Here is an 11,106-nt window from a genome sequence, read left to right as displayed (position 1 = left end):
AATGTCAGTACGTGGTTGGTATAATTGCTTGATCTGAAATCGCTGAGGCTGTGTGCCTGGGTGGTCTTTCAGCAACCGACCAATTGAGACACAGAAACTGGCGCCAACATGGAATTTAAAGTCCCCAAGCGGAGACGAGAGGAGGCGCTGTACTGTTGGAGCTCTCACTGTTTTCAGTTCCTGTTGCCCATTTTCCCGCTTTCCTCACCGAAACTGCCAGAGGCCGGAAGGAACTGCAAACACCAGGAAGTAGACAATGAAAAGATTGACTTTTCAAGTATTCACATGAGGTGCATCACAAACGATGCTGGTAGCGATGGGATTCAAAACCCCGACTCATTAGAGACTGTAGCTTAAACCCAGCGACTTCTACCACCCAGCCACGCTTGCACGTGACATGAAAACGCCAAAATCGGCATGATTAGTGTTGACAGTAAATTAGAATATTTGCTGTAGAATATTTATCAATCTGATTAACGTGAAGAAACTTCGAGCCGCTTTTTTTTTTAAATTCTTCCTCTGGATGTGAGTACTTCAGTATTTATTACAACTTACCAGTTGCCTCTGAGAAAGTGGTGGGGAGCGGTTTGTTGCAATTGGATCAATCTGACCAACTGGCCCGATACTGACTGAAGCAGTTGTTCAGTCAACATTTCAATTCTCGTCCAATTGATGCCGATAAAGAGGCACTCGGGTACACGTACTGCAAGTGGCACGATGTCTCCGTGGTTAACACTACTACCTCACAACATAATGGATCTGGGTTCAATTCCACCCTCAAGTGACTGTCTCTGCCGATTTTACACGTGCTCCCCGTGTCTACTTGTGTGTGTTCAGGTTTCCTCCACAGTCCAATGATATGCAGGTGACATCACAGTTCGTCTTGGTGTGTTCTGATGCCTGCAGCTGCGTTTTGCTTTCCATGCGAAGGCGTCCTGGTTCAGTGCCTCGAAGAATCCTGCTTTGCTGGTGTCACAGTGCACCACGGATTCCTGATTTATCCTCTCTTTTAAATGCATCTCAAATTAGTCTCTGAAAGGTCTCATTCTGATACTGTCTGCCATGTCTCAATATCGAGAAACATGTTAGCATTTCTTAGCACCTGAGCGTCTCATTCAATCAACAACGAGAATGAATGGATTTACGGACTCTGATAAACATCTTGACTCACGCTCTGACGCAGTCACTTATATAAAGGTGTGATCTGAAATTTAAGCCATGTTGCAAATGAAACTGAGGTAAAGACAATCAGACTACCCAATGACATGGTATCCATTTTTGTGATATCACAAAAAAGGCTGATTTTCCTTAGTGGTTATCGCATGTGGAATGCCCCCAGCATGATATCGGGAACAAGCAGGCTGCACTGCTGTTTCATGTTGCAGGCAACTTGCGTTGTTCATCATCTTCACTGAAAGTGAATGAAAATTGTTATACCGTTGCTGCTGTGAAATCAAATCCTGCGTGAATTCTTATCGCTGTTATTTGCTGTGGTGGAGAAAAGGAGGGTAATTGTGATGTGAAATTTTGTAAAATTTCTTGCATTTCCTTCATTTCTCTCCTGGAGAAGGAAACTGATGAGACGCTTTTTCGATCCGCTCCAATCGTTGCCGTGCAGGCACACCCGCATTTTTGATCAGAAGGGAAACCCAGCCTCTTTGAGACTGTGATTGCTAATCGTCACTTTTTACGGGTCTTTCTCATCCTGTTCTTTTTTTTTCTTATTTGAGCATTTTCCAGAAAGTGGCGTTGGACTAAACTCCCAGTATAATTGGAAGCGCAGTTTGGAATTGCCCCGCTGCCACTTGTGTGAGTGGTTCGTGACACAAACAACTTGAGGTGTCTCACATTCATGCTTTGGTGTGTCTGCAACTGCGTTCGCCTTGTCATTTTTGCTTCGGTTGCGCGTTAAGAGCTGTCTGTTTTGGGATTCGCTCGATTCTTGAGGAGCTGACATGGTTATCTTCTTGCAGCCAAAGAACATACCCCGTAGCGGTCAGCGGGGTTGGAAGAGAAGGAGCCCTTCGTCCCTGGGTGGGCTCCAACCACCAACCTTTCCGCTAAGGGCCAAACGCGCTAACTGATTGAGCCACAGAGATCTGCTTGAGTGGCTCTCGCAAACAAACAATTAAATCGGGAATCAGCAACTGTCATGTCGTCCGGATGGACAGCGCAAGAAGAGACACTTTGGTGCACCTGGTCCATGCCAGCCAGATATCCTAAATTAATTTAGCCCCATTTGCCAGCATTTGGTCCTTATCCCTCCAAACCCTTCCGATTCATGTACGCATCCAGGTGCCTTTGAAATGTTGTCGTTTCTCCAGCCTCGAATACTTCCTCCGTCAGTTCATTCCATACACGCACCTCATTCCGCGTGAAAAATGCCCCTCAGCTCCCATTTCATTTTCCCCCTCTCACCTTAAATATATGCACTGTAGTTTTGGACTCGCCCACCTGGTGAAAAAAAATCTCGACCATTCACTCTGTTCATATCCCTCATGACTTTACAAATTTCTTTCGATTCTCATCCTCCGACCCTGCAGGGATATTTCGCCCAGCCTCTTCAGTTTCGCCCTAAAGTCCAAACCATGCAACCCTGGCAACCACATTGTGAATATTTTTGAAGTAATTTTACGTGACTTTCTTTGTTTCTCAATAATAGCAATAAGGTTGGACAACATCAATCTATTTGAACTTGAAAAGTAATCCGTGATGAGCTGCAAATTTCAGCGGGCACGACGGCAGCGTATGGTGTTTCTGTAATGTAGTGGTTATCACGTTCGCCTCTCACGCGAACGTCCCCTGTTGGAAATCAGACAGAAGCTGTAGGGTTTGCCCCGCCATTACAAATAACAGGCTTCTGTAGTGATGTCGACATAGCTTTCCTGTTTGCTCTTCTCGTCAGACACCCTTGTTTTGAATGTATTCGGACATCTCTGTGGTTGTGTCGAAAAGGAATACAATTCCACTGAATTGCAGTGCTATTTTTCGTTAAGTTTCTCTCCTGCGTGGTCCTGAATATGCGCTGTTTGTACTGCACAGATGGTCATCATTTTCAAACGTACACTTGGCGTGTCCTGATACTTTCTGCAGAGTAGTAGTTCTGCGTTTGCTTCACGTGCAAAGGCATCCTGGTTCAATACCAAGTAGAAGCCTGATTTTGCTGGTGTCACAGTGCACCACGGATTCCTGATTTACCCTCTCTTTCAAATGCATTTTAAGTTAGTCTCTGAGACGCCTACTTCCGTTACTGTCTGTCATGTCTCAAACTGTATGAATCAAATCGAGAAGTCCTCAGTCATGTTTTGCAGTAGGGAAGAATGTTGGCATTTTTTAGCGCTGGACACATTAGCGTCTTATACAGTCAACGAGAATGAATGGATATGTGGACTCTGAAAAACCACTTGACTCACGCTCTCATAAAATCCCTAATATTAAGGCGTGCTCTGAAATCTAAACCATGTTGGAATTGAAGCTGAGGTAAAGACTGTCAGGCTACCAAATGACATTGTATCCATTTCGTTTTGATATCACAGAGGAGTAAGAAAATGCAAATAGCCAGGAATCAGAAAGTGAGGCACACGCGGCTCTGGTGAAGCAATTTCTACCTCATTTAGTCAGCAGCAAGTGACGTGAGGATCCTTCAAAACTTTTCACGTCTAGATGAAAGCGCAATTACGTGCTGTTAGCACCTCATTTAACAATTCTCATCGCCATTTACGGTCTGTTAATACGTTTAGAAACTGCCTTTTGTGCATCTTCAAATAAGCACCGTGAAGATTAATTAAATATACTGAGTCGCATTCCTTTGTTTCCCACACAGGTTTCCAACTCAGCGGCAGCCGTCTGACATTTGCTCATGTCCAGGTCGCAAATCTCCGCAGACAAAAATGCACGGTTAAGGAGAAAGACAAGGGAAATGGCAACTCATTCCTGCATCGAGGCTCGAACAGCCGCACAATCTGATCTGTCGTTCTCGGATTATAATGCGAACTCAGCTTTTGAGATGGACGACTTTCTTTGAATCATTTATTCTACAAAACAGGCGTGATAACTGTAAGTATGCTGCACGGTATCATGTAGTACACGATGGCCTGTTCAGCTTTGCGCATTTTCCCTGTAGTCCGGTGCTTTTCATGTTACGTGTAAACGTGGCAGTTCTTCTGTTTTGAGCAATGAGTGAAACCATTTTCCAACGTGAAAATCTAAATTCCAGAAATGTCGTGCAGTTCATGCTTTCTTTATCGAAGCATAACTGAAGACAGTTTCTCAAAGATGCACGACATTTGCTGTTCGACCGAGTCTCACGAGGTAGATTCAGCTTTGCATCGATGTTTGTTTTGATTGCCGGGCTATCGGTGACTGTTGGGAAATTGATATTGTAGCCGGGCATTACCCGCAGCTAAGAAAATGTGCGAGCGGGATAGGGATCCTCGAAGCCCTTCCCTGTGCCTTCGCTGTTGTTGTGTTGCGGTAGCAACATCGGAAAATGTCATATCTGAGCAAACGGCTCATCGTGGTCTGAGGCGCTGGATTGAGGTTTCAGTCTCTGTGCAGGTGTGCTTTTGAATCCCACTGTGGCCAACTGCTATACCGAAGCTGCGTTTAATTTCTCTTTGTTTTGCCCAAAGTAATCTTTGACGTGGGACAGCACAAAGCATCCATCTTTTCAGCGTCCACGGCGTGTTTCCATGGTGCAGTAGTTATCACATGCGGAATGTCCCCAGCATGATAGCGGGAACAAGCAGGCTGTGCTGTTATGCCATGTCTCAGGCAAGTTGCGCTGCTGACCCTATTTGCTGAAAGTGAATGCAGATCGTTGTTTTGCTGCTGGTGTGAAACAAAATCCTGCATTGAGTCTACTTACGGTTATTTGCCTTTTCTGGTGAAAAGGAGGGTATTGCGATGTGAAATTTGTCCCATTTCCTTCATTTCTGATCTAGAGAAGAGAGCTGATGAGCCACCTTCTTGATCCGCTGCAATCATTGCGGTGCAAGCACACCCGCATTGTTGATCAGAAGGGAAACTTAATCTAATCGAGACTGTGTTTGCTCGCGTTCACTTTTCATGGGTCATTCTTACTCTTATTCTTTTCATTTCCTGACTTGAGCAGTTTCCGGTAAGTGGCGATGGATTAAACCTCCAGTGTATTTGGAGGAGCAGTTTGGAAATGCCCCAGGATATTGGGGTATTGGCATCTGGTGGGAAATTGATATTGTAGCTGGGCATAGCTAAGCAGCAAAGAAAATGGACGAGGAGCATAGGCTTCCTCGAAGCCCTAACCGGGGCCTTCGCTTTTGTTGTGTTCCGGCAGCAACATCGCAAAAATCATTTTTGAGACAATCGCTTGTATAACATGGTGTCGTGTGATCTCTGGTATTTGCTCTTGCCCAGAAGTGGAAATCTTCGCCGGAATACTGACCAGCTAAGCAGAAAGACAGGGAAAGTGAAAGGAATTATGATAATGTTGCTCGTGCCTGGACTGCCTGTGGAACAATTTCGCAATGGGATCTGCTGTTCTCGGATTCTAAATCTGGTTACCATTCGAGACGAAGGATTTTTTTTTGGAGCCACTTATTTTGCATCACAGGATTAATAACTGTAAGTATGTTGCACGGTATCATCTCTTGGGCGGCTCACTCGGCTTTTTGTGCATTTTCCCTGCAGTCCGGTGCTGATCATGTTACACTTACACCGGAAAGTTAAATGGTTTGAACAAGGTAACGAATCATATTCCAAAGTGAAAATGTAAATCCCAGAAATGTCGTAGAGCTCATATTTTCTTTATTGGAATATACATTCTCACAGACACAAAGCATTTTTTGGTCACCGAGTCTAAAAGATACGTTCAGCTTGCCATTCATTTTTGTTTTGATTGAAGGACTGCAGGTATTTGTTGCAGCACATATCACACCGTGAATGTATAGGAGGAGTAGAATGGGGATCGATATAAACCAGTGACTAATCTCCCCAGAGCCCGATGTACAATAGTGAACATTCGGCCCCAGTGCCTGATGTTAGACCGTGACCACTTTCCCCCACAGCCCCGCATAAACCAGTGAACTTTCTCCCACAGAGTCCGATATAAAACAGTGAACATTCTCTCGCACAGCCCAACATAAAAGCGTTAACATTATACCCCAGAGCCCGATATGAAATGGTGACCATTCTCGTCCAGAGCCAAGTATAAAATAGTGACACCCGCTAATCCTCATAAACCTGCATTTAGCATGGCTTATCAATCTGGCCTGCACATCACCCACACAACAGGGCAATTTCCCATTGCAATTATATGAATTATATGAAGCCTAAAACAAGAAAGACTTGTTGGTTTAGTGGTGTGACCCTTGCTTAGGGTACTATGCAGTGTGAACATGGGAGAAGTCCTGGGTGCAACTCCTCAATGAGCCCAGGCATGTTACTTCACTTTTGGGGCAGGGGAGATTACAATGCTGTCAGGCAAGAACTTCAGAGAGGAATTTGAGAATAGATGTTCTCAGAGAAATGCACGACAGAAATGTCAATGTTGTTGAGGGAGCACTTGCTACAGCTACAGGATAGGTTTGTCCCACTGAGGCAAGGAAAGGATGGTAAGGTGAAGGAGCCTTGGATGACGAGAAATGGGGAACATCTAGTCAAGAGGAAGAAGGAAGCTTACTTAAAGTTAAGGAAACAAGAATCGGACAGGGCTCTAGAGGTCGACAAGGTAGTCAGGAAGGAACTGAAGAATGGGCATAGGAGAGCAAGAAGTGGGGTCTGGCAGGTAGGATTTAGGAAAATCCCAAGGCAGTCTATACTTATGTGAGGAACAAGAGGATGGTCAGCGTAATGGTAATGCCTATCAGGGATAGTGGAGGGAAGTTGGGTGCAGAATCGGATGAGGTAGGGGAGGTGTTAATGAATACTTTACTTCAGTATTCACCAGTGAGAGGGACCTTAACATTTGTGAGGATAGCATGGAAAAGGCAGATACGCTCGAACAGGTTGTTGTTCGGAAGGAGGATGTGCTACAAATTTTGAAAAACATGAGGATAGATAAGTCCCCTGGGCCAGACGGGATATGCCCAACGTTGCAATGGGAAGTGAGGAGGAGAATGCTTCGCCTTTGGTGATGATTTTTGCGCCCTCACTGTTTACTGGTGTAATACTAGAAGATTGGAGGGTGGCAAATATTATTCCCTTGTTCAAGAAAGGGAATAGGGATAATCCTGGGAATTATAGAACAGTCAGTCATTCTGTGGTGGGCAAATTATTGGAGAGGATTCTGAGAGACAGTATTTATGATTATTTGGACAAGCACAATTTGATTAGAAATAGTCAATGTGGCTTTGTGAGGGGCAGGTCATGCCTCACAAGCCTTATTGAATTCTTTGAGGATGTGGCAAATTACATTGATGAAGATCGAGCAATGGATGCGGTGCATATGGATTTTAGATAAGCATTTGATTAGGTTCCCCAAGGTGGGCTCATTTAGAAAGTTAGAACACATGGGATTCATGGAAATTTGGTTGCCTGGGTACAGAATTTGCTGTCCAATAGAAGCCAGAGGGTTGCAATAAAAATTATTCAGCCTGGAGCTTGGCGATCAGTGGTGTTCTGAAAGAATCTGTTCTGGGAACCCCACTCTTTGGGGTCTTTATAAATGACTTGGATGAGGAAGTGGAAGGGTGGGTTAGTAAGGTTGATGATGACACGAAGGTTGGTGGCATGGTGGATAGTGTGAAGGGCTGTTGGAGTTTGCAACGGGACATGGACAAGATGCAAAGCTGGGCAAAGAAGTGGCAGAGGGAATTCAATCTGGAAAAGTGTAAAGTGATTCATTTTGGAAGGTCGAATTTAAATGCAGAATATAAGGTTAATTGCAGGATTCTTGGCAATATGGAGGAACAGAGCGATCTTGGGGTCCACATTGATAGATGCCTCAAAGTTGCTACCCACGTTAATAGGGTTGTTAAGAAGTTGTCTGGTGCTTTGTCTTTCATTGGCAAGGGAATTGAGTTTATGAGCTGCAAGGTTATGCTTCAGTTACTTAAAATCCTGGTTAGACCATACTTGGAATATTGTGTTCAGTTCCGATCGCCTCATTATAGGAAGGATGTGAAAGCTTTAGAGAGGGTGCAGAGGAGATTTACCAGGATGCTGCCTGGACTGGAGGCCAGGTCCGATGACGAAAGGTTGAGGGAGTTAGGGCTTTTCTCTTTGGAGAGAAGAAGGAGGAGCTATGACTTGATAGAGGTATATAGATGATGAGAGGCATAGATAGTGTGGATATCCAGAGACCTTTTCCCAGAGCGGAAGTGACTATCATGAGGGGGCATAATTTTAAGGTGATTGGAGGAAGGTATAGTGGAGATGTCAGAGGTTGGTTCTTTACACAGAGAGTGGTGGGTGCGTGGAATGCGCTGCGGCGGTGGTAGTCGCGTCAGATACACGAGGGACATTTAAGCGAGTCTTGGACAGGCGCGTGGATGATCACAAAATATAGAGTATGCAGGGTAGTTTGATCTCAGAGTAGGATAATATTTCGGCACAACATCGTGGGCCGAAGGGCCTGTGCTGTACTCTTCTATGTTCCATGTGTTCAATTCACCGAGCCTGCATCAGCTTAAACCGTGGGAAGAAATTGAAGCACTGAGACACAGACATGGTGAGAATGTGTATAATCCACACAGACATCAGTTGGAGCTGAAATCGAAGGTGGGTCCTTTTTGCTGAAAGGCCCCAAAAATTCTTGGATCCAGCCCGGGATGGAATTGAATCCCGGTCTCCCGCATGACAGGCAGGGATACTAACCACTATAGTGCTGAGGACCTCGAGTGCAAATGCCCTTGAAGCCCTTTACGTGTGCACCAATCAAATAAAATCACTTAAGTATCCAAATTCTATTTCGATTGCTTAGCCCATTGTCATCAATGCCATAGCATCACAAATTCACATCTGAATGCTTCTTAAAGTCATCAGGATATCTGCCTCTAGGACACTTACAGGCAGTGGCTTCCAGATTCCAAACACCCGCTGGCTGAAAGCGTTTTTCCGCAAATTTACTCAAAAATTCCTTCCTCTTACATTAAATCTATGGCCCCTGGTGATCGATTCCTCCATCAGGGGGAAGCGTTTATAAGAGTCTACCCTATCAATATCACTCATTATTTTGGACACCTCCTCTGCTCTAAGGAAAACGATCACAGTCTGTTCGATCTCTCTTCACAACGGAAATTCTTCAGCCTAGACAATATCTTGGTGAATCTCTTCTGCACCGTTTCTGGTGCTATCACATCCCACAATAACGTGAATTAAAGAACTGCACACAATATTCTAGCTATAGCCGAATGAACAAATGCAATAAATGATGCAGAAAGCCACAGAAACTGGTCTTTTCCGATGAAGTCTATTTTGCTTATTATTGCCATGTGTCGTTTTTCAAAGTCTGATGTTCCAATCATCATTGGTCCATGTCAGTAAAAGCTGCTACATGAGTCTTGATCTCACCGTCCCAGTATCTAAATATTTCGTCTGGTTTAAAGTTCCCGGTGGTGAGACAGCCCACGTTCACACAGCAACACTGACCGCAACAAGACAGAATGAACGATGTCAATGTGAAAATGGATGTAAGATTGTGCAGTGCCTCAGTGAAGTGGAAGGAGGGACGTAAAGGAGAGTTAGTGATTGTGGGTGGGAGAGAAATCTCCACGTAGTGGGTTTGAATTCTGATGCATCAAATGCAGATATGTGAGAAAGCGGGGTTTGAGAGATGATTGTCACCACCTCAAAGAATATTTTCACGTAAAAATGTTTGATATTTGCCGCATTTCTGTAGCCCATGTCACAAGGAATGAAAAAAAAGGCAGCAAGCATCCAGTGCCGTGGCTCGGATTCGAACCGAAGCTGCTGTAGCAACAAAGCACAAAACTAACCAGTACACGATCACAGCACCACATAAATGAGCTAGCGGGCAAAGAGCAATGACTACCGTGGCAGAGGAGATGTTAGGAACGGCACCAGATCCACAATAGAAATTCTTTCCAAGCAGTGCACTGTACTGTGGCGATTCGCAGATGGTTGGAATCTGTAATTACGCTGCTACCAGAGACTGTGGAGATTCCATCAGCGAGTATGTTGAAGACTGAGATTGATAGATTTCTACAAAATATCAAAGACTCGGGGGATATTGCAGGCTCTTATTGAAATGTAACTTTCAATAGCAATCTAGTGTAACATCGGATACTTCACCAGTTACTTCACACATGGAAGTAACCATTGCTGCATACGACCATATAATCCCGATTCCCAGGCCCAGAACCAGAGAAACTCAGTGCCCCAGTCACGAAGATATAACCGGAAAAGGGGATGGCAATGAGCACGTGGAGCTACTCTGTGATAATAGCTGACGAGATAGTCTGTGCATTATGAGCCAAGACAATGTGACAAAACCAAGTTAGACCCGCGGGGATCATGTGCAGACGGATGAGAGAATGCAATGCTGAATCAGGCAGTGACCAGGGTGATACAGATAGAAGTGACGCAATCGGTGAGCGCGCTGTCCTTCCATGACGGTCGAGAGGCGCGTGAAATTCCGAGGCTGTGAGCTCCAACCCCACCCGGAGCAGCTTTTATTGACATGGAGCAGGGATTATTGGGAAATCAAGCTGTATGAAAAGACACTCAGCAATTTTAATTTGAGTCAAAATCGTTTTTGGCAGCACATTTATTTGTGGATTGAGGGAGGATCTGTCCGTGAAAATGTCACAATTATAATGAAAAATGCTGCAAATATTCAACTCGTCAAGAGAGAAATCATTGCTGGGAGAAATGGAGGTAACGTTTTCGCTTTCTTACTTTTGTCATATGGCTGACCCTGCACTGGGTTGAATTTCGGGAAGGGCTTTTTTTTTTTTTAGCTCGTTTCATATTATTCAATTTCATGCAAACATGCACAGGTCATTGAAGTAATCTAAACTTCCGAAAAATATCGTTAATATATGATGTTGTGATTAGGCTCGAGTTTACCTCAGGTTACGGAGGGGAAGCAGGAAAGCGGAGTTGACATTTATCAGATCAGCAGTGATCTCATTGAATGGCTGAGCAGACTCGATAGGATGAATTCTA

Source organism: Rhincodon typus, chromosome 8 (assembly GCF_021869965.1).
Source record: "Rhincodon typus isolate 14 chromosome 8, sRhiTyp1.1, whole genome shotgun sequence".
NCBI lineage: Eukaryota > Metazoa > Chordata > Chondrichthyes > Orectolobiformes > Rhincodontidae > Rhincodon > Rhincodon typus.
The sequence above is the reverse complement of the archived record's forward strand: the minus strand, read 5'-3'. Positions refer to the sequence as shown.